The sequence below is a fragment of the Lactuca saligna genome, chromosome 3, assembly GCF_052625555.1.
Source record: "Lactuca saligna cultivar CGN05327 chromosome 3, ASM5262555v1, whole genome shotgun sequence".
In the NCBI taxonomy this organism is placed as follows: domain Eukaryota; kingdom Viridiplantae; phylum Streptophyta; class Magnoliopsida; order Asterales; family Asteraceae; genus Lactuca; species Lactuca saligna.
Window position 1 is genome coordinate 146,284,745 of NC_136419.1, and position 24,318 is coordinate 146,309,062.

A 24,318-nucleotide genomic window follows, 5' to 3' on the forward strand; every position below is an offset into this window, starting at 1 on the left:
CGTGGCACAGTTTTGCCGCGACCCGACAAGTGACTGAGGGCTTTCAATCAATGGAATAGGATAAGACTTGCTCCCCACGACATGGCCAGCCTTAGCCATGACGTGGCACACCAGAAATGCCCCTATAAATAGATTTCAAGGGCTCCGAGTTTCATTGGTCAGTTCCCTTCTTTCTCGCGCCGAAACTCTGCGTTTAAGCCCTCGAGACCCTCCCAAAGCCCTGGTTTTCACCTTCAAGTCCCGAAGGAAGGTTTCGCATTCCCGAGATTCCCTGGATTTCCGAAATTCCCAAGAATCCTGAGAAAATCAACTTTTCCGAGTCGAAGTTCTACTCGATTTTCATCTCGTTTTGTTCAATCAATCATGTGAGTTCATACCCCTATAACTACGTTTTCGAATGTTTTGTAAATGCTTTTGTACACTTTTAAGGGGGGGGGGGATACAAGTAAACACACGACTAAAATCGTGTGAAACATCGATCTTTTGCTATACTTTTCATACTGTTGTTTTAACTATCTAATGAAGTTATTATCATGCAAAATACCTCACAACACAACTTTACCCTCTTGGGATACAATATGTTTTATAAATAGAAATATGTTTTATTTATACGTTTGCATACTACATCATATCAAGGGTAACCATTTCAACTATAACATGATGCTTTTACAAGAAAACTCAACTCATCATCACGTCTTTGTAACACGGTAGAAAAGGAAATCATTTCATACAAACGATTTTTCATCATATTACTCGTGAACTCGTTGTTAGAAATCATGTGTTGTCATATGGCTTTGTTTGTACCAAACGAAAGTCCCCACCTATAACCAAAGTCTCTTGGAGAGAGAGCGTGACAAGTGTGTATAGATCTATTCGGGGCTGACAACTCCGCACCCTGACTGTTATCTACAGTCCGTCATTAGGGGTGACAAATGTCAACATAGGTACTGCATCTAGTATGGTTATGAGGAACTCACAACATGCGGAAACAATGACTCAAACACGTAGTAATACATAACTCAATCATGCCTGGGGGGTAATAACTATATTCTAGGGTATTATCAGCATAATCAAAAACTCAGGATAGACACTTCCACAACTAGTTTTACTTAACAATAAAAGTATACATCTTCTTTTTAGCATGTCATAATTGCCTACAGGTTACGGTCTTGGTAATTTGAGACTGCATTTCACATTTAAGAAAATATAGGATTTTCCTGGTTCATATACATGCATTTTGTACAATAACAATTTACAACATCATTCTTTTGAGCATGTCATAGTTGCTTATAGCTTACGGTCTTGGTCATTTGAGACTGCATTTCACTTTTAGGAAAATAAGGGATTTTCCTGGCTCAAATACATACAATTTATACAACAATCATTCATATTCATTTCATACACTCATAAGAAAATATCGGATTTTCTGGAAAACACACACGCACTTTTGCATGGCATATATTTCCTCAAAAGACTACTTATGAACTCACCAACTTAAATGTTGACACTTTTAAAATAACTTGTATTCTCAGGAAACCGCTAAACCAGGTAGCAACTACTTTTGAAGACTAACGCATTGGCGTTAGTAACATATTTTGGGTCACCATATTGTATTTGATTTCTTTTGCAAACATGTAACACATAGAATCATGTAAAATTTTCAAATATATTTATATTATGGTGGTGTGTACTTTCTTTACTATTCAATTGTTATGATACTTGACATGACGTCCTCCGCCCCCAAATGTTTCCGCCGTTATGGTTTGGGGGTGTGACATGAACTGTTTGAGGCATCACACTTGGGGTGCTGAGTTCTTAAAGGCCAAATACAACAAGTCCTACAAACTACATAAAGAGGTAATCTCCTAACTGCTATTTTATAATTCAAATGACAATTGTATGACAGTTGTAGGCTTCATGCTTTGGATAATTATAACTAGAGAAAACTTATATCCAAAGCATTTAGGGTTGTATGTGCACCATAGCAATGCTTTCTAGTACATAAGACCCAACACTCATATGCTAAGAGGATAGTGGGAGGAAAATTGACCTTGAAGAGCTTCAAGAGTTAAGTGATGAAGGAACCTCAAACACTAGCGCTCAACCCGAGGAGGAAACTCCTATTGAACAAGTTGATGAGTCCTTCCCTCTGAGGCGTTCCAGTAGAGTTTGAACGGCACCTGAGTTTTATGGTTTCCATATTACTACTAAAGGTGATACTTTTATCAGTGATAGTACACTGGTAAATTTGGATGAACCTAACACCTACAAGGAAGCCATGGTAGGCCCCGAGTTTGCAAAATAGAAAGAGGCGATCGATCGTGAGATCCAGTCCATGTATGATAATCAAGTTTGGAACTTGGTTGACAATGTACCAGGTCGTAAGATGGTCGGGTGCAAATAGATCTTCAAGGAGAAGACCGACATCGATGGGAAAGTACACACGTATACGACACAATTGGTTGAAATGGGGTTTACTCAAACTCATGGAGTTGACTATGAAGAGACCTTCTCACCAGTTGTGAAAATTAAATCTATAAGGGTTATGTTACCCATACCTGCATTTCATGATTATTAAATATGGAAAATGGATGTCAAAAACGCTTTCCTTAATGGGAAGTTGGATGAAGATGTTTACATAAATTAGCCAGAGGGTTTTGTCCATGCGAAGTACCCTAATAGAGTGTGTAAGCATGAGAAATCCTTCTATGGATTGAAACAAGCATCTCGAAGATGGAATGTTTGTTTTGATGAGAAAGTCAAAGAGTTTAGATTTTTGAGAAGCGAAGATGAGTCCTGCGTATATGTCAAAGTGTAACAACGTGAATTTTCAAAACAATTTTTGATTTTTCAAACAATGTAAACCATCATTCAATATTCACAAATCTCATGTTAGCAAATGTCATCATAATAAAAATACATCCCAAGATCATAAAATAAATCTTCCGTCAGCGTGTACAGATCATGCCGGTGTCTTCCCACGGTCCTCGCTAGTACCTAAAACACATAACACAACAACTGTAAGCATAAATGCTTAGTGAGTTCCCCAAAATACCACTTACACACATACGCCCTTCCAGGACATGACCTTCCTGTCCATGTGTCTCAGGGGACTTCCATCCCAACCGGTAAACCTTCTGGTCCTACCCGTGCTGGCCTTCCGGTCCATGACTCCCTGACCTTCCGGTCCACATCTTAATGCATTCCGGCCCATAACGTAATGCCTTACGGCCCATAACAAGCATAACATACATAGCACATACAAAACGATTAACTAATCACATACAATGCATACATCTTATAGCATATTCGACCTTCCGGTTACACATAGGTACCCATCCAGGTACAGTATAGTGAGAAGACTCACCTCTGATATCTCGGTAAATCACTAACTCTGTAGAAATACGATCTAGCTTCCGCCTAAACACATAAAGCAAATACTCCCATAAATATAACTATACTCCAACCTTTATTAACATCCTTAGAAGGGTAAAGGACCATTTTACCCCTCTTCTGGCTCAAAAGGCCTCACTGCTAACCAAACCCTAAAAGTCAACCAAAGTTAACGGTCAAACATTGACCCGAATCGGCGAGTGCACTTGCGCAACTCGGTGAGTCCACCTGTGTCCACTTAACTCCTTAGTCCCATTTAACACGTCGAGTCCCTCCCTTTACATGACGAGTCCCCAGGCAAGAATCATGGGGCTACCCTGACTCAACTCGCCGAGTCCCAAGAACAACTCTGTGAGTACATTCCATGCACAAGTTCTATTGACCTCCTGAGGTCAGATCTGTTCCTCAAATCCATAGATCTGACCTTCCCAAGCAATATAATCACGTAAAGCTTGAAACTTGATGCTTATATATATACATAATGGCATCAAATGGTAATTTAGTCCCAAAAATGTCAACCTAAGTCCAATCACCCCACAAGGACTCATAAAGCTTAATGGTTGAAGTCTTTGGCCCTCTTTGAGTCCAGATCCAAAGCATAGACTCGATAAGGGACCAATTGCTCCACATAAACATCCTCAAAAGAGGTTAGAAAACCCTAATCTCTAAGTTCAATACCAAAACTGAAGAAGGTACGAATGAATACCTCAAGTTGAAGTCTCTGGACTCTGAAACCACTTGAATCACACCTCCTTCAGTCTCCTCTTGCTCTTGATCACCTTGTTTTTTGCCAAACCAAGGATAGAAAGATCAATTATGGCTTCTCCTTCCTCCCAAACGATATAGCTCACTAAGGGTGCTCTGAAGGGACTGGTAGCCGCAATGGAAGGCTAAGAGTGCCCTTAAATAGGCTCCAACCCCGGAGAATTAGGGTTTCATTGAACAGCATGGACTCTACGAGTCCACTCATGGACTCGTCGAGTCCAATGCGAACCCGGATGATCAACCACGACCCTACTCGGCGAGTCTACACATCAACTCGCCGAGTTCCTTCACATAATCCAAAAATAACTATTAAAATAATATACCTGGGATTCTGGATGTTACAATTCTCCCCCACTAGAATCAGACTTCGCCCTCAAAGTCTCATTCTGCAAACAACTCAGGATGCTGCTCACGCATCTCGCGCTCCGGCTCCCAGGTCAGCTCTGACTCCATCCTATGCTGCCACTGCACTTGCACCAAAGGCACTTCCTTGTTCCTCAGAACCTTGACCTTTTGATCCTTAATTTCCACCAATCTCTCAACATAGTTCAGGCCTGCATCCACCTGAATATCCTCTAATGGTACCATTGCCAACTCGTCGACTATACACTTCCTCAACTGCGACACGTGAAAGGTGTCGTGAATTTGACCCAACTCCGCCGGTAGATCCAAATGGTAGGCTACCTTGCCTACCCTCGCGATTACTTTGAAATGTCCAATATATCGAGGCTCCAACTTGCCCCTCTTCCTGAATCGGATCACTCCTTTCCAAGGAGAGACCTTTAAGAGTACGAGGTCACCGACCTGAAACTCGAGCTCGGACCGACGTCTGTCCGCATAACTCTTCTGGAAACTCTGAGCGGTCAACAACCTCTGCCTGACCTGCTGTATCTGGTCAGTCGTCTAAAGCACAATCTTCGTACTACCCATTACACGTTGCCCCACCTCTCCCCAACAAATGGGGTCCGACACCTCCTCCCATACAACAACTCAAAGGGTGGCATACCTATGCTCGAATGATGTTTTTTGTTGTACGAAAACTCTGCCAAGGGTAAATATGTGTCCCAAATTTCGCCAAAATCCAAAACACATGCTCGGAGCATATCCTCGAGTGTCTGAATCGTCTGCTCACTCTGCCCATCCGTCTGTGGGTGGTATGTGGTACTGAAATGCAGCCTCGTTCCCAAATCCTCGTGAAACTTCTTCCAAAATCTGGAAGTAAATCGTACGTCTCGATCTGAAACAATCGACATCAGAACCCCATGCCACGATACCACGTCCCTCACATACAACTCTGCCAACCTCTCAGCAGAAGAGCTCTCACTGATAGCAAGAAAATAAGCACTCTTGGTCAATCTATCCACAATCACCCAAATTGCATCGACTCCCCTAGCAGTCCTTGGCAATTTAGTGATAAAATCCATGGTAATCTGTTCCCACTTCCACTCGGGGATCTCCAGCGGCTGCAGTTTACCATGCAGACGCTGGTGCTCGGCCTTAACCTGGCGACAAGTTAGGCACCTCTCAACGAACCATGCAACATCCCTTTTCATACAGGGCCACCAATACTCCTTCTTTAGGTCCAGATACATCTTAGTGGCCCCGGGATGGATCGAGAACTTCGATCGATGTCCCTCTTCCATTAAAATGGTACGCGTCCCGCCCAAAAACGGTACCCAAATCCGACCTTGAAATGTCATAAGTCCCCGGCTATCGGTAACGAACTCCGATACCTGCCCGACAACTCGCTCCTTCTTTTGGTTTTTTGGTCTCACAGCCTCAGCTTGGGCCCCTCAGATGGTGTCCAATACCGGAGTCATCACTGTCAACCTCATACAAATGTCTCGAATCGGGGTGATCTCCGCCCTACGGCTCAAAGCATCGGCTACGACATTAGCCTTGCCCGGGTGGTATAGGATCTCACAATCATAATCCTTCACCACATCCAACCATCTCCTCTGGCGCATATTCAGGTTGGGCTGATCCATCAAGTACTTCAGACTCTTGTGGTCCGTGTATATGGTACGCCGAACCCCATACAGATAGTGACGCCAGATCTTGAGGGCAAACACCATAGCCCCCAGCTCCAGATCGTGGGTGGGATATCTCGACTCATGAGGCTTCAGCTGCCTTGATGTATACGCTATCATGTGCCCCCTTTGCATAAGCATTGCCCCTAACCCATATATTGATGCATCACAGTATACCACAAAATCCTCCATCGCTTCCGGGAGTGCGAGCACCGGGGCTTCACACAACTTCTGGAGAAGTGTCTCAAATGAGGACTGCTGCTCCGGACCCCATGAAAATGCAACACCCTTCCGGGTAATCTTGGTAAGTGGCACGACGATCTTGGAGAAATCCCTAATAAACCTCCGATACTAGCCGACCAATCCCAGAAAGCTCCTGATCTCAGTGGGTGATCTCGGCACCTCCCATCTCATCACTGCCTCGATCTTGTCCGGATCGACCAATATCCCTTTCTAGTTAACAAGACGCCCTAGGACCTCTCATTACCAGAAATCAGACTTGGAGAATTTGACATACAACCTCTCCGATCTCAGAACTCCAAGGATCTTCCTCAAATGCTCCTCATGCTACTCTCTAGACCTCGAATATACCAAAATATCATCAATGAATACGATCACCAACCGATCCAACATCGTCCTGCATACCTTGTTCATGAGATCCATGAACACAGCTGGGGCATTGGTGAGCCTAAAAGGCATCACCACAAACTCGTAATGTCCATAACAAGTTCTGAATGCAGTCTTCTGGATATCTTCATCCTGAACCCTCATCTGATGATAGCCCGACCTCAAGTCTATCTTGGAAAACCAAGATGGCCCCTGCAACTAATCGAACAGGTCATCGATCCTCGGCAACGGATACCGTTTTTGGACCGTCAACTTTTTCAACTCCCGGTAATCAATACACATCCGGTGTGATCCATCCTTCTTTTTGACAAAAAGGATCGGCGCTTCCCAAGGTGAGCTACTCGGTCGAATAAACCCCTTCCCCAACAGCTCTTGAAGTTGCGAGGATAACTCCTGCATATCTGGCGGCGCGAGGCGATAAGGTGCCTTGACGATAGGTGCTGCTCCCGGAACCAAATCGATACGGAACTCCACTTGTCTTTCCGGAGGCACACCCGACAGTTCCTCGAGAAAAACATCCGGAAACTCGCACACTATCGGGACCTCGTCAATCTAACTTGGCCTCCCCGCGGCCACTTGTGTTTCCATCACATAAGCTACAAACCCACATCAGCCTTGCTGCAAACTCTACCTTGCCCTGGCAGCCGAACAAAACACCAACCCAGGACGCGTACCCTCGCCGTACACGGTAAGAAATCCCCCTCTAGGATCTCGTATGGTCACCAGCTATCTCTCACAGTCAATAACCGCTCCAAACTTACTCAACCAGTCCATGCCCACGATGACACAAACATCTCCCATCGCGATAGCAACTAGATCAATTGGGAATTTGACGCCAAAAATCTCGAGCACACATCCTCGAATCACTTCGGTGGCATACACCGCTTTCTCATCATCTATGGAAACCCTCAGGGGTCGACTCATCACCTCCCGACTAATACTGATGTGCTGACTATAAGCTAAATATACAAAATACCGACTCGCACCCGAGTCAAATAATACCAAGGCAGGTACAGAATTCACAAGAAAAGTACCTACGCATATCATAATATAAGCACGATATCTCAACATGAAAGTAAATACACGAAAGAATACATACCAGCCATGACATCGGGCACCATGCGAACCTCCGCCGCAGTCAACTGGAAAGCTCTCCCACGAGCCTTCGGAGCCTCGGCCTTTGCCGGTCGAATCTCGGTAACCCTAGCAGCAGACGCAGATCCCTGCGCTGATCCGTGGTGTAGCTGAGGAGACTCGGCCTTCCGATGGCCGATCTGGTTGCAATGGAAGCAAACCATAAATCCCTTGGGGAAATCCCTGGCGATATGCCCCTCCTTGCCACATTTGTATCAAGCACCCGATCGACAGGCCCCCTCATAACCCTTGTTGCACTTCCCACAAGTGCGGCTCTTCTGGCCTCCCATCCTCGAATCGGCGGACTTGGTCCGCTTTGTTGGATTAGTGTCTAAGTCCATAACTATTTTGGTATGTACTTGACCCGATGGTGCATGGTCATTTTGGGTTGCCTTCACTTAAGCAACTTGATAGGATGAGTTATGGAGAGAAAGGATTAAATATGATTTATTAATATATTATGAGAATAATATATTAAAGGAGAAATCATATTGTTTAATTAATATTAGTCAAGAATTAATTAGTAATTAGTTTTGTGACTAAAAGAGATTAATTAAACTTAAGGGACTGGAATTGTAATTATAAGATAATTGCAATTTGGGCTATGGATTGTCTTAAATTAAGGAGTGGACAAATACTATGGGGAATCCCATAAGGAAATCATCCAAGGCCTTAATTAAAGGAGTCTATGGGTTGCTTTGGGCTTAAGCATCCAAATTAGGGTTTCCTTGTTAGATAACCCTAATAGCCTCACTATATAAAGACCCCTTATAACCCAAAAACGTGGGGAAGACCTCTTCTAGGGTTAGAACATGTTTTGGGCAGCCTCCATCCTCTCTCCTCTTCATCCTCTTGCTTATGGTGTTTGTGAACCATTAGAGGAGTGACATTTGTGACTCTAAGCTTTCTAAAGTCAATACAAGGAGGAATTGGATTGTTATTGCTACATAACAATCAAGGTAATGTCTTAAACCCATTCTTATGTTAATATGATTACTTGTATGCTAGAATTAGGGTTTATAGTCTTGGATAACTTGCATGTACAAAAGAGAAACCTAGATCCAAGCATTAGGGTTTGTATGAGCACATAGGATGTTCTTATGACCAAAACCCATCAGTGGTATCAGAGCCTAGATTGGTTTCTATTGTATTGATGCTTTGTATGTTGAAAAAATTCGTTTTTTGTGGTTCTGCATGATGGACTCGGCGAGTCCCACTGTGGACTCGGCGAGTTGCCCCTACTCGGCGAGTCCATGGGGGAACTCGGCGAGTTCGACCGTCAGATGGAGTTATTTTCGGGATTTCTTGCTGTTTATCTTTGAAATACTTGCCTTTATCATATTAGATCAATATAAATCTGATTTTATGATATATATGAGTATATTCTTGATCTAATTAAAGATATTTATCAATTAATAAAATATTTATTTCCTTATGTGATAATTGATTAATTATTTTGATTAAATTGGTAAATTGTTTTGCAAGAAATCATTAAATAAATCAAATATGGATAATTATGTGATTAAATGTTAATTTAGATTATTTGTTATTTGATCCTTGTGTTATGAAAAGTTTCATATTTTCCCCTTTAGGTTTTATAGTTTAAATTTGAACCCAAAAGTTGTGTTGTTTTGAAATTTAAATAGTTGAAACCCTAATGTTTTGAAAAAGGTTTCAAAACTTGCCCACAAGTTTTGGAATTTAAATTTTGATTAATAGTTTAATTTTAATGTATATTTAAATTCTAAACCCTAATGTTTTGAAATGTTTCAAAACTTGCCCTCAAGTTTTGGAATTTAAAAGTTGATTAAAAGTTTAATTAGGAATGTTAAATTCTAAAACCCTAGTAATGTTTTGAAAAGTTCAATTCACACCCTTATGGTTTTATTAATTAATTAAGGTGTATAATTAAAAGAGGTTTAATAAATCCATAAAAGTTTTGGTTTGCAATTTAATTGAATTAAAAGTATAATTGTTAAATTTGACCACCTAGTATTTTAAAAGTATAAAATACACCCTATACTATATATATTACATTAAAAGTCTAACATTATAAATATATATATATATATATATATATATATATATATGTATGAGTAAAAGTCAGTCTTACCGTTAGTAGGCCTCATTCATGAAGCTGGTCTATAAGGGGTTTAAGGAAATTGCCTATAATATGGTGATTGAATGGGTATCCACTCTTACCTACCGTACTCTTGACTAGTGGAGTATCATTAGCCGAACGGGTAGGATAGGACGAAACCTTCCATTATAAGTATAATGAAATACAAAAGTAACTAAATGTTTTTACAAATTCCCAATCTTAGTTACTTTGGCAAAGTGAATTGATACAATTCCATGAAATTACACTTTGTGCCCTTGCGAAGACATTAGTGGAGCGTGTGTGGTTTACCGACACACTAAATGGTTCTAAGCAAAGGTAGAAAAGGGTGTCTCAATGTTTTTCATAGTTCGGTGGAGCGTGTGTGGTTTACCGGCACATCGAATAGGTGACTGTAACATGTGAGGGCACCATGTAAGTTTGCACGGTTGTTCACACCCGCTTTGTGATCCTCGGCACCCCAGTCACAAACTAGAGGGGCATATCGAGATTTAAACATGCCATTGAAATGTTCAATGAATCTCAAAGGATCTAGGATTTTTCATAGATTTAAAACTTAAATTTCTTTTTCGTTTTTCATGGTGGAAATTAGTGAATCATCATTCACTTACCTTCAAATATTCTGCAACTAGATTACGACATCCCTTTTCTAGGTTGTAGTGTATTGTGTTGGATCCTAGCCTTGGAATTTCATTTGGGTGATTTACCAAGGAATCAATCAATCAACTAACTTGAATTTGCTTCTCCCGTTTTGTAGATGTCAAAGTTCGACAACTATGGTCTTCCCAAATCCCGTGGAACAATCATTCCACATGAAGATGGTATTCCACGATTTGATCGAGGAACAAGAAATCATGCTTCACTAAAGCCCTATTGGAAATGAAACGTGAAGATGGTAAACCCGAGTGTGCCCACGTTCTACGAATGAAATCACACATTGATAGGTTGATAATGTTGGGTGTGTCATTCCCAAATGAGTTGGCTGTAAATTGGGTTTTGCAGTCACTTCCTGAATCATATAATGAGTTCAAAAGAAAGTATTATATGATGGATCATGACGATAACCTCATTGACCTAACTCACATGCTCATTGGTGCTGAATCAGAAATGATTTGGCCAAGCAATAGAGCGTATTTGTTGGGAAAGTAAAAAAACCATACTTCCGAGGACGTTCTAGGAGAACCGACCTGCGTTTGCTGCCAAAAGAAAGGGCGTTGGATACAAGTCTGCCCAAAGAGCCTGAAGAGTCCAGAAGATGGGAGAGTCAAAGAGTATGACTGGGCTTCAGGTAAAATCCACTATCTAACTTCGTTAAGTTCCTATTCATTGATTCAAAATACATGATGTGATAAGATTGCATTTGAATGTTTTTGCAGGATCGGTGAAAAGAAAGGAAGCTTGGTGAAAGAGCAAGATGAATCTAATCACAAGAAATGGATCTTGATCGCACGGACTTGAAGATTGGATTTTGAGCTTAGATAGTTATGATAGACTTGTTAGAAATTTTCTTTTTGAAATACATAGTTTTCAATGGATTTTGCATTGGAAGGACAAATGTTTTTCGCTGCTTTTATAAATACAATAAATTTTGGTTTGACTTATTTATTTATTTGTTTACTTCCTTGCAATGAAATCGTTATGAAAATTGATGTTTGAATATTTCTACAACAAATGGATATGATTCTTATTTATGGTAAGGTCGAGAATTTACCAAATAGGGAGAGTTTCTCATCACCCATGTTTCAATTGGACAGAAATTTGGAATCATGCAACTTGGTTGCATGCTGAATGAGAAATTTCATATTTGGAAATTAGACTAATTCGTTGACAAAGTGTCAAGTGAAGGACTAGGAGATCGAGCACACAAAGTTGTGTGTTAATCAAGGTCACCATAAGAGTAACAAAGATATTCGTCATGATTTACTAAAGGTTTAGTAAATATGATTATACTTATAAGATTAAGTGTAACTCTGAATTGATTGAAAAGGTTTAAATCAATGGCAGAACGAATAAGAAGAATCAAGTAGGCAGAAAGATAAAAGGTTCTCCATTCTAAGAAGAAGGGAGAGTACCGTTTATGCTTTATGATAGGTCTTAATGATTAAGAACCATATCTCAATTGATCCTCTAAGTGAGTCCTAGTACAATTGTATGTTTAAGAAGAGGAATCAAGAATTGAAGAAATGGTTAAATCAAAAGGTCAATATACTCCGTTCCAATAACAAGTCTTAAAGTTAAGATTGTGGCAATAAGTGACAAGTATTAAGAAGGTTTATGACATTCATTAAATGTGGAAAGTTGTGATGTCTTGGATAAGACAAAGACCAGCTAGGACCAATTTATGAAGTGTTTTGATAAAAATTACACTAACTCTTGAATATTTGTTTGTCAAGAAATGTTTATTGACAAGAGAATCTTATATATCAAGGAGTCAGTGGGAGTCTTAATGGTCTTGAAAAGTTTCAAGAACAAATCAAATAAACCTTATCGATCATCACTAGCACACGACTTGAGGTTTACAACCTATCATGTTGACATTATTTTGTTTCTATAGTGTTCCAATTGAGTTAATTATGCATGTGAGTCCTATGAGTTCTAATTTTGAACGCATAAAAGGTAAGGCACCTTAATCAATGAAAGGTACATTAATAGGAAAGGGTGAGCTGCTTAACTACTTGGAAGACATGGTGGGCAGCTGTGCTACCATAAGGCAAGAAAGCAAGATTAAGAAAGTTCGGTCCATATGAGTTTGAATTTGTCGTAAACTTTGGTTTTAACAAATTCACATGGATAGGAACACATACACCATTTAAATCTAAGTGTCATAAGATTTCCTCCCTCATGAAAATGATTGTGAGGAAATGCTTTCACTAAGAAAGATTTTAAGAAGATAGTGATTGTAAAATTGCATTCTCGAATTCGATTATGGTTACGGTATCCCTTTCCATGATTTGAATTGTGAGGTTTGGCAATTATTCTTAATTGTTTAGACACACATATAAGCTATCTAAGGCAAAGGTGTATAAGTTTAAGAGGCCTTGATAAAAGATTATCAAAGCATTAAGTATTAGAAACATGGACTTAAGAAATTCAATAGCTATTGTTTTTCTAAAAGTTAAGCTGTTTCTGAATCCATGTCAAAGCTAGTGGGAGCATAAGTGTTATGTTTTATAATAATCATCATGATAGTGGGAGCATAAATGTTATGATTGTATGATTATTAAGGCACGTATTGCAAGTTGGCAATATTAATTATAGAGAACAAGAGTTATACCTTGCAAAGTTGTAAGGATGGAATAGTTGTTTTGCTATAATTAAGGGAGAGAATATTATGCTTCATTTCAAATCTAAAGGCTTAGGTTGAGAAATGTTAATAAATATAGTCAAAGGTACATAGTGTGTTCTTAAAATTTCGATTATGATTACGGCATTGCTCTTCACAATTTGAATTTTGAGAACATAGCAAATAAAACATTATGCATCGTATACGCTTCGGGTATAGGATCGATTGCAAATGCTTTAATATTTGACCATTCTAAAAATTTCCAAATGTCTAGCGCATTTAGAGGGAAAAAGGACTAGAATCAGTTTTGACTAAAATAATTAAACAACTATCAAAGGACAATCCAAAGTTCGATGAGGATTGGTTGCTTGTGAGTAGTTGGAAGCATGGTATTAGATGGACCATATCGACATTATTATGAATAGATAAGATTCTATTAAGAATAAGTTGTCAGATGGAAAATATGGAAATGTATCCATATTGGGAATTGAATATTGAAAAATCTATGTTTAGATTAGAAACTTTTATGCAAGAGGATGTTCAAAGGAATGTACTTTGAATGAGAGACATCATATCTAAGGAATTATTTTGTAACAATCTTCGATAGAAGATTTTGTAATATCATTGGCAATAGTCTTTGTGACTTTGGTGCAATGATATTACAAAAGGATCATTGCATAGAATGTTAGAATCTAGCATATTCTATAAGTAGCAAGAATTTGATATTATTCACTTATGAAAAAGGATTTGGAGTTGTGAAATGAGAATGATTGGAAATGTGCTCAATTTGGTCTATTTCACAAAGTAAGAACCATAGGTAAACATTGTGTGCATGCTAGGAGCATGGGACAAGTGTAATAATTCAAGTAAGAAGTTGATTACCCGAAACAAAAAATAATGAGTAATCGATATGGTGATAAATAAAAGGTGTTTTATTTATGCTCAAAGGTTTGAGGCCATATGGGATTAGTATTATTCTTGTGTTTCACTTTGCATGTTTTGACTTCCTGAATAATTTAGTTGGTTATGAACAGTCAAATTATTCGAACGGGCCACAGTCGTTCATATGTTAGAAGTAGGTATGAATGAAGACTGTCGTGAATTGGTGTGTGGATTGTCTAAAAGAGTATTAGACATAAGCAAATGTTTGCTGCAACATTCATGAATGCTTATGAATATGAATTTGAGCATTGGATTAAACCCACGCTCACTTGGATCACTCCATGAATTGTATCACGAGTGATTGGTGAGACGATAACATCTTATATTCTTGAAACCGAGATGTGTGAGTTGTATCTTGCTAATCGGTTGCACATTGATAATATGAAAACGCACTACTAACTTGGTGTCATAAAACATATTGTTGTGTGTGATTCGGTGAGTAAGTACAAGCAAGCATTGTATCAAAGTTTATCCGTTCCTTTTATCCAAAGTAGGATAAAAGCGATATCTTTGGGCCCCTCGATGATTTAGTGATGACAAACGTAAATGCTCGGCCGGTCTAGGGCTAATTTGATTTTTTCAATTAGTCAGTCGTCATAAATCGGAAATCGAGATATAGTACAAAGAGAATGATTAGAAATCATATCTCATACGATATCTAGAATGGAGGAATATATGATCCCTTATCTAAAGGACACGCGTATCTGATAGGATCAGAGTTGACAACGGCTTTGGAAAGCTACGATTGTAGATCAGGATCTGAAGTCATACACAGAATAGTTATTAGACTTATCCAAGTGGGAGACTGTTGGATTAGTGTCTAAGTCCATAACTATTTTGGTATGTACTTGACCCGATGGTGCATGGTCTTTTTGGGTTGCCTTCACCAAAGCAACTTGATAGGATGAATTATGGAGAGAAAGGATTAAATATGATTTATTAATATATTATGAGAATAATATATTTAAGGAGAAATCATATTGTTTAATTAATATTAGTCAAGAATTAATTAGTAATTATTTTTGTGACTAAAAGAGATTAATTAAACTTAAGGGACTGGAATTGTAATTATAAGATAATTGCAATTTGGGCTATGGATTGTCTTAAATTAAGGAGTGGACAAATTCTATGGGGAAGCCCATAAGGAAATCGTCCAAGGCCTTAATTAAAGGAGTCTATGGGTTGCTTAGGGCTTAAGCATCCAAAGTAGGGTTTCCTTGTTAGATAACCCTAATAGCCTCACTATATAAAGACCCCTTATGACCCAAAAACGTGGGGAAGACCTCTTCTAGGGTTAGAACACGTTTTGGGCAGCCTCCATCCTCTCTCCTCTTCATCCTCTTGCTTATGGTGTTTGTGAACCATTAGAGGAGTGACATTTGTGACTCTAAGCTTTCTAAAGTCAATACAAGGAGGAATTGGATTGTTATTGCTACATAACAATCAAGGTAATGTCTTAAACCCTTTCTTATGTTAATATGATTAATTGTATGCTATAATTAGGGTTTATAGTCTTGGATAACTTGCATGTACAATAGAGAAATCTAGATCCAAGCATGCGGATTTGTATGAGCACATAGGATGTTCTTATGACTAAAACCCATCACGCTTGGCTGCCGGCTGAGACTGAGCCGACCGCCGATCCATCCTCTGAGACTCGGCCTCCTCCCTGGCCTGAGTCTCCAACTCAATCTCCCTCTTTTGGGCATTTGCCTAGAGCTCAGCAAATGTCCGGTACGTCGAGTTCGACATGAACTCCTGAATTTCCCTCCTCAGAATACCCAAATATCGGCTCATCCGTGCCTGCTCAGTAGACACCTACTCAGGGCAGAACATCGCCCTCTCATGAAACTTCCAAGTGACCACAGTAACCGAATCATTACCCTGCTTGAGGGTCAAGAACTCCTGAATCAGCTGTTCCCTCTCCACCGGGGGAACATACTCGTCTTTGAACATGGTGGTGAACCTCTCCCAGGTCACTGCTGAAATCTATGCAAGAGTGAAGTTCACTGTCACGATCTTCTACCAATCCTTCGCTCCCAAGCGAAGCTGGTTCAAAGCGAACCGTACCCTCAGATGCTCCAGACATGAACAAGTATAGAAGCATCCCTCAATGTCAGCAATCCATCTCATCGCAACAATAGGATCCTGCATCCCATCAAACTCGGGTGGATTCATGTTGCTGAACTCCCGGAACAACAACGAGTCACCTCCCTGAGGTCTAGCAGTAGCCACAACTGCTGTAGCTGCAGCGGCTGCGGCCTCAGTCACCACGACATACCGCTCATCAAAAGTCTCCAACAGTGTGGTCTTGATCGACCCAAAAATCTCCGGAATCTCGGCCCTGATCGCCGCAGCCACCTCATCGTGGATCATTTGACGAAACTGCTCGTCACTCACACCGCTCACCCAGGTCTGCGGCGTGTCCCAACCATGATGCCTCTGAAATACAACATAAAAATATCAGAGACTCGATCGAGCATACTTGCACTCGATAACGCAATCCTACTCGACCTCCAATACCCAAAGGATTCTTACTTGGGCTGCCCACTGATCCGGTGTCTTCAGTAGTATGGGCCCTATACTACTGATTACACCGCATCAACATTCACCTCAAGTCCTCCTCCTAGGATCCCGGAACGCAAGTACTCTATTCTCTCAATGCATTAGCTACCTACTCGCTCTCAAGGCATCTCATAGCAGTAGGATTCTCCTAGACTAAGGCATCACAAATCAGGCCACTCTAGTCCTAATATGAATACCTAGTCTACTCTAGCATGCATAAAATATCATAGCATATCTCATAACACATATCGGAAGGGTATTTTGGGGATTTTACCGTTCGGGTGCCGGCTGTCCGTACACACTACTCCTTCTTTGGTTATCTCAAAACCTCTTATAAAATTTTATACTTTTATTATTGAAATTTTTTCCTCAAATCCTCGGTTTGAGTTCAGTTACGCCCGAAGGTGCACCCGAATCCCTCAAACCAAGGCTCTGATACCCACTTGTAACAATGTGAATTTTCAAAACAGTTTTTTATTTTTCAAACAATGTAAACCATCATTCGATATTATCAAATCTCATGTTTAGCAAATGTCATCATAATAAAAATACATCCCAAGATCATAAAATAAATCTTCCGTCAGTGTGTACAGATCATGCCGGCGCCTTCCCACAGTCCTCACTAGTACCTGAAGCACATAACACAACAACTATAAGCATAAATGCTTAGTGAGTTCCCCAAAATAACACTTACACACATACGCCCATCCAGGCCATGACCTTCCGGTCCATGTGTCTCAGGGGACTTCCGTCCCAACCTAGTAAACCTTCCGGTCCTACCCGTGTTAACCTTCCAGTCCATGACTCCCTGACCTTCCGGCCCATAACGTAATGCCTTCCGGCCCATAACAAGCATAACATACATAGCACATACAAAACGATTAACTAATCACATACAATGCATACATCTTATAGCATATCCGACCTTCCGGTTACACATAGGTACCCATCCAGGTACAGTATAGTGAGAAGACTCACCTCTGATATCTCGGTAAATCACTAACTCTGTAGAAATACGATCTAGCTTCCGCCTAAACACATAAAGCAAATACTCCCATAAATATAACTATACTCCAACCTTTATTAACATCCTTAGAAGGGTAAAGGACCATTTTACCCCTCTTCTGGCTCAAAAGGCCTCACTGCTAACCAAACCCTAAAAGTCAACCAAAGTTAACGGTCAAACATTGACCCGAATCGGCGAGTGCACTTGGGCAACTCGGTGAGTCCACCTGTGTCCACTTAACTCCTTAGTCCCATTTAACACGTCGAGTCCCTCCCTTTACATGACGAGTCCCCAGGCAAGAATCATGGGGCTACCCTGACTCAACTCGCCGAGTCCCAAGAACAACTCTATGAGTACATTCCATGCACAAGTTCTATTGACCTCCTGAGGTCAGATCTGTTCCTCAAATCCATAGATCTGACCTTCCCAAGCAATATAATCATGTAAAGCTTGAAACTTGATGCTTATATATATACATAATGGCATCAAATGGTAATTTAGTCCCAAAAATGTCAACCTAAGTCCAATCACCCCACAAGGACTCATAAAGCTTAATGGTTGAAGTCTTTGGCCCTCTTGAGTCCAGATCCAAAGCATAGACTCGATAAGGGACCAATTGCTCCACATAAACATCCTCAAAAGAGGTTATAAAACCCTAATCTCTAAGTTCAATACCAAAACTGAAGAAGGTACGAATGAATACCTCAAGTTGAAGTCTCTGGACTCTGAAACCACTTGAATCACACCTCCTTCAGTCTCCTCTTGCTCTTGATCACCTTCTTTTTGCCAAACCAAGGATAGAAAGATCAATTATGGCTTCTCCTTCCTCCCAAACGATATAGCTCACTAAGGGTGCTCTGAAGGGACTGGTAGCCGCAATGGAATGCTAAGAGTGCCCTTAAATAGGCTCCAACCCCGGAGGATTAGGGTTTCATTAAACAGAGTGGACTCGCCGAGTCCAATGCGAACCCGGATGATCAACCACGACCCTACTCGGTGAGTCTACGCATCTACTCGCCGAGTTCCTTCACATAATCCAAAGATAACTATTAAAATAATATACATGGGATTCCAGATGTTACGCAAAGCTAGTGGGAGTATAGTTAGCTTTCTAGTATTATATGTGGATGACATACTGCTCATAGGAAACGACATCCCAATCTTGCAGGAGGTTAAGTCCTAGCTTGGGAAGTGTTTCGCTATGAAGGACCTTGGGGAAGTTGCTTACATTCTAGGGACAAGGATATTGAGAAATAGGAGTAAAAGGCTAATAGGACTTAGTCAAAGTACCTACTTGGATAAGGTGTTGAAACGTTTCAACATGGAGAATTCCAAGAAAGGTGAATTGCCCATCCAGAGTCATACCAAACTGAGTAAGACTCAGAGTCCGAGTACCGATGCTGAAATAGCATAGATGAGTCAAGTACCATATGATTCTACCGTTGGCTAGATCATGTATGCTATGACATGTACTCGCCCTGATGTGGCTTTTTCTTTGAGCATGGTTAGTCGATATCAAGGGAATCATGTTAGAATTCACTAGATAGCAGTAAAGAACATTCTTAAGTACCTGCGGAGGACTAAGGACAGGGTCCTTACCCTCAGTGGGAGTGATGAATTGAGAGTAACAGGGTATAGTGATTCCAACTTTTAGACTGAAAAAATTAATTTTCGCTCTCATTCGAGTTGGGTATTTACCTTAAATGGAGGAGCAGTAACATGGAAAAGTTCCAAATAGGAGGCCGTAGCTGATTCAACGTGCGGATCAGATTACATAGCAGCAAGTGAAGTGTCGAAGGAGGTGATATGGCTAAAGAACTTCATCAGATACATTGGATTTGTACGATCCATAAAAGAGCCTATAGAGATTTTCTACGATAACGAGGGTGCGGTCGCCTTAACCAAGGAACCGAAGAATCATGGCAGATCGAGGCACATCGACAAAAAATTCCACTTCATAAGACACCAAGTAGAAGAAGGACTCCTCATAGTAAATAGGGTATCATTAGAGGATAACCCATAGGATCCCCTTACGAAGGGACTGAGTTGGGTTAAGCACTTGCAAAATGCTAAGAGAATCGGGCTGAAGGAAGATATTAGTTTTAATGATTCGGTAGCTGTTTAGAAACTTGTAATAGATAAAAATGTAATTGACATTTGATGATTGAATAAAAGGAGTTTTATTTATAAGTAAAGTTACTATCTTGTGTCAATTGTTTACTATTGTTTCATTTTACATGTTTTGACTTCCAAAATAATAAGATTATTCAAACCATCCACAGTTGATCATACTTTGGAAGTAGGTATTGAGACAAGGCTGTCATGAATTGGCTTGTAGATTGTCTAAAGTGTTTAGGCATAGCAAACGTTTGCTACAACATTCATGAGTGCTCTTGAAATAAGATTTGAGTATTGGATTAAACCCACACTCACATGAATCACTCCATGGAATTTATCACGAGTGATTGTTGTTGGGTTTTGAACACTATAACACTCCTATGGTGCACATACAAACCTAGATGCTTTGGATCTATGTTTTCTTTAATTATACATGCATTTTTATTTTTCTAAAATATACACCCTAACTAACATACAGTTGAAGCTATATAACATAAAAACTAGTTTAGATGATTACCTCTTATATGTAGGGTGTAGTTATTGACCTTTGAAATATTGATCACCTCAAGTGTGATGCCCCTAATGGTTCACAAACACCAAATGCAAGAGGAGGATTACAAGAATAAGTTACTAAGCACGGAATCAATATCACTCTCTTAGAATGAATGGGGTAACCGATTTAGGTCATGAGGGGTTCTATTTATAGTGCTAGGGTTACATCTTTGCAAACCCTAATGACCTTTCATATTACTTAGGCTCCATGGGCTAAAACCTCTGTGGACTATCCATGGACTGTCACATTGGTTTAGCCAATCCTAAATAACCATGGATCATTGGCCCAAACTATAAGAATCATTGATTTACATAATCAATCCCCATATATTTAATTAGTCACTTTTGATCACAAAATTAATTCCAAATTAATTATTGATCAATACTAATTAATAATATGATTTCTCAATTAATGATCTGAGATGGGTTCATGCCAGGCTGGGTGCAGTGGCCAAGGCAAGAACGCCAACTCCAAGCATTAGTCGATTAGCAGGGTTTCAGTGCTGAGTTCTGGGACTGTTGACTTTCCTTTCTGTGTTTATGCGGAAGAGGGATTCTTCCCCATCAGGCTTTACGGTTAACGCTTCGATGGTTGGTGGCTTTCTAGGCTTTGATAAATGCAAAGGGGATTGAATGAGGGATGAATCTTCTGAACTGCTTGAGAGCTGGAAGATTGGGATATCCCGACTTCATGTTATACTTATAATATATTAATAAATCACAAATAACCTTATTCTCAAAAGTCCATCTTATCAAATTGCACTGATGAAGGCAACCCAAAAGGATCATGCTACAATCAGGACAAGTACATCCCAATTATAGTTATGGGCTTAGACACCTAATCCAAAAGTCTCCCATTTGGATAAGTCTAATAACTAGAACTGTCAATGCAACTTTAGGATCCGATTAGCAATCGTAAGCTTTCAATAGCCGTCGTTGAACTTTGACCTAGTCAGTGACGCGTCCTTTAGATAAGGGATCATATATTCCTTTGTTCTCAAGATATCTATGCGGACAAAAACATGGAACAGAGTCATACTTATTGTCCCGTAATTTGATTCTCGATTTCCGATTCGTCTGACATAGAACATAACTGAACACATCAATTTAGCTCTGACCGGGCCCGACACATAAGTCAAAATAGAATCATCGAGTGGTCTAATACATCACTTTTCATCCTCTCAGGACAAAATGAACAGATAAACTTCGACATTATATGCTTGTACTAACTATTCATTACATCATGCACAATGATATGTTTTATAACATCAAGTTACTGATGCATTTTCGTATCATCAATGCACAACCAACTCGTAGTCAACAACTCATATATCCTGGTTTGAAGACTATATGATATTATCATCTCACAATCACCCGTGATAAAATCCATGAAGTGATTCAGGTGAGCGTGGGTTGAATTCAATACTCAAACCTTATTTTAGAAGTACTCATGAATGGTGTAGCAAACTTTTGCTATGTCTAACGCCTTAGACAATCTACAAGCCAACTCTTGACAGTCTAACCTCATTACCTACTTCCAAAGTATGATCGACTATGGATGGTTTGAATAATCTTATTATTCGGGAAGTCAAAACAGGCAAAGTGAAACACAAGAATAATACTAATCCTATATGCCCCAAAACTTTTGAGTATAAATAAAACACCTTTTATTTAATCACCATATTGATTACTCATTATTCATTGTATGATGTTTCGAATAATCAACTTGATGCTTGAATTAAAACAATAGTTATCGCATGCTCCAAGCATGAATACTATGTTTGTCTATGGTCCTTACTTTGTGAATAAATCAATTGTAAACATTTCCAACGATACTCATTTCACAATTCCAAATCCTTATCGTAAGTGTAAGAATACCAAGTCCATTCCTCTTACTGTAATCTGTTAAATTCTAAACTTATATGCAGTGATCCTTTTGTAATGACCATGTACACATGACACAGAGACTTTGCCAATTACAAAACTTTCCGTTAGAGATTGTTACAAGACAATTCCATAGATAAGAAGTCTCATATTAAAAGCACATTCCTTTGAACATCCTTCTTGCATAAAAGTTTCTAACCTACACATAGATTCTTGATATTCAACTCCCAATATGGAAACATTTCCATATTTGCCATACGACAACTCATTATTAATAGAATCCTGTCTTGCAATAATAATGTCAATGTGGTCCATTCATTACTATACTTCCAACTGCCCATAAGCGACCAATCCTTTGCGAACATTAGATTGTCCTTAATAGTTGTTTAACCACTTTAGTCATATCTGGTTCTATTCCTTTTCCCTCTTAATGCCCTACGCATTTGGAAAATTAGAACATGAGAATATTGTAGCGTATGCAATCGATCCTATACCCGAAGCATATGGGGCACGATTCATAACGTCTTACATAAAGACCTGATACTTTACCAGTCTCTTGCAATAACATTTCCATATATAGAATTCCCATTGTTGAATCATTTCAACATGGTATTCATATATATATATATATATATATATATATATATATATATATATATATATATATATATATATATGTATATATATATATATATATATATATATATATATATATATATATATATATATATATATATATATATATATATATCCATGACTAAATTTGATCTCAATCTAAGCTTTTAGATTTAAAATGAAGTATAAATTCCTCCTCCTTAATTATAGCAAAACAACTTTTCAACCCTGTAACTTTGCGAGTCAAAAACTTTGTTTTCTATAATTAACATTGCTAACTTGCAACACTTACCATAATAATTATGCTCCCACTAGCACAACAATTATTTTGTTAGTAGCATAACATTTATGCTCCCACTAGCATTGACATGTATTCAAAATCAGTTGGGCTTCTAGAAATTGACTTTCTTACCAAAGTTCAGATTTATGATACGTGATGCTTCGATAAGCCTTTATCTAAGCTCACACACATTTTATTAAAAAGTTCATATGTGTATCTAAACAATTAGATCAATAAGTCTCAAATGTTTAGACCTTTTTCCATTTTTCACAATTTAAACTATGAAGAGGGATGTCGTAGTCATAATCGATTTTGAGAATGCAAATATCACAATTGATAACTCTTTAAAATATACTTAGTGAAAGCGTTTCCTCACAATGATTTTCATGAATTGGAGAGAAACCTGATGACACTTAGATTTTTTATGCTGTATGTGTTCCTATCCATGTGAATTTGTCATAACCATAATCTTAAGACAAGGTTAGTGACAAATCTACCTCATATGGACTGAACTTACTCAATCTTAATTTCTTGCCACTTGGCAGCACAAAGGCCTACCATGTCTTCCAAGTTGTTCAACAGATCACTCTTACTGATCAATGAACTTTCACTGACCAAGGTGTTTTTCCCTATACAAACAACTGAGAACTCATAAAACTCACATGCATAGTCAACTTTTACTGAAATGGAACATAAATAAGAATATGTCAACACAATAGGTTACAAACCTCAAGTTGTGTGCTAGTGATTGGCAACAGGTTTATTCTTGATTAGTTCTTGAAACTTGTCAAGATCTTTAAGACTCTCACTGACCTCTTGATATATAAGATACTCTTGTCAAGAAACATTACTTGATAAACAAATATTCAAGAGATAGTGCGGTTTCTTATCACGACAAAACACTTCACACAATTGGTCTTAGTTGGTCTTTGTCTTATTCAAGACATCACAACATACCAATTTCAAATATACAAGAGTAAGAAACATTTTACTTTACATTTGGTA